This window comes from Nannospalax galili, unplaced genomic scaffold (genome assembly GCF_000622305.1).
Source record: "Nannospalax galili isolate Female #2095 unplaced genomic scaffold, S.galili_v1.0 scaffold31, whole genome shotgun sequence".
In the NCBI taxonomy this organism is placed as follows: Eukaryota; Metazoa; Chordata; class Mammalia; order Rodentia; family Spalacidae; genus Nannospalax; species Nannospalax galili.
Window position 1 is genome coordinate 978,267 of NW_008332149.1, and position 1,458 is coordinate 979,724.

The window sequence follows — 1,458 nt, forward strand, 5'->3', positions numbered from 1 at the left end:
GCCACATTGTTTGGGATTCCTTGTGCTCCCATGTCCTAGTATGTTAAGCAGGGACAGCATGTGTCTGTCTTACATAATCACAATTCTTTTATTTGAATTTTAATTATTTTTACGTTATGTGTATGAACTTGCCTACATGTGCACTTCTGCATGCAATGCCTGTGGGGGTCAGAAGAGGGTGTCAGATCCCCTGGAACTGGAGTTAGGGATGGTTGTTAGTCACCATGTGGGTTGGAAACCCATTTCAGATCCTCTTTAACAGCAGCCAGTGCTCTTGACTGCTGAGCCATTTCTTCAGCCCCTAAACTTTTTTTCTTTTTTTAAGTGTATGCGTGTATTGCCTATATGTCGGTAAGTGCACCCGTGTTGTGCAGTGCCGGGGGAGGACAGATGAGGCTGTCCAATTCCCTGGAACTGGAGTTGGACAGTTGTTAGCTGCCATGTGGGTGCTGGGATTCAAACCTGTGTCTTCTGCAACAACAGCCGGTGTTTTTAACCGCTGAGCCATCTCTCCATCCTCCCTATATTTTTTTTAAATTGCACTTTATTGAGGTAGAGCCAAAAGCCCGTAGGGGCAGGGACAGATAGGGAATTGTGGCACTGAGGCATTGTGGCCCACAGAACAGGTTTGATGCTCAGTGGGGCAGCTGCCTTGGAATGTGTAGGAGCAGGCAGCCAAGTAGCAGGCTGGGCGCAAGGCGAGGTCTACAGTTTCAGGTGACTATATCCCAAAGTGCTATTCCCTCTGTAGAAGTATTTGAAGGAGAGCCTGGGAAGAAGGTGATCCTGGCAGGGCTGTTCAAAGGCATGAAGGGTGTGCTGTTTGGAGTCCCAGGGCATTTACCCCTGGCAGTTTTAAGACCCACTTGCCTGGATTTATGCAAAAAGCCAGAGCTCTGAAGGCCAAGGGTGGTGGCCTGAGTGTAACTGAAGAGGTGGGTGGAGATCACAAAACAGAAGGCATGGTTGGCTCCTGGCTGACCCCAAGGGGGCTTTTGGGGAAGAGACAAATTATTATTTGATTCTTTGGTGTCCCTCTTTGGGAATTGTGGGTTCAAGAGGTTCTCCGTGGTGATAGAGTATGATGTAAAGCAAGATGGCATGGGACTCACCTGCAGCCTGGTCCCCAACATCTTCTGAGGCCCAGGCCCTCTGCCCTACCCATCACCCTTGCCCAACACCACCTCAGCTGGAGCCACCGAACTGGAACCTTGACTGTATTTCTTCAGTAAACAGCCTGGTTCCTGGAAAATACATTTTATTTATTTTGTGTGCATGTGTGTGTATGTGTGTGTGTGTGGGGGATGCATGTGCCAAGGCCTTCATGTGGTGGTCAGAGGACAACTCACAGTAGCCGGTTCTCTCCTGGAGAGCTAACACTGTTTGTCAGGTGGCAAATGCCTTTACCCACTAAACTGTCTTACTGATCCTGTCTTACACAATTCTTGAACTCCTGAT

At 48.7% G+C, this 1,458-nt stretch overlaps 1 pseudogene; it reads left to right on the plus strand.

Moving 5' to 3' along the window:
* Nucleotides 1-657: 657 nt before the first annotated feature.
* LOC115069321 lies at nucleotides 658-1,140 on the plus strand (annotated as a pseudogene).
* The last annotated feature ends 318 nt before the right edge of the window (nucleotides 1,141-1,458 follow it).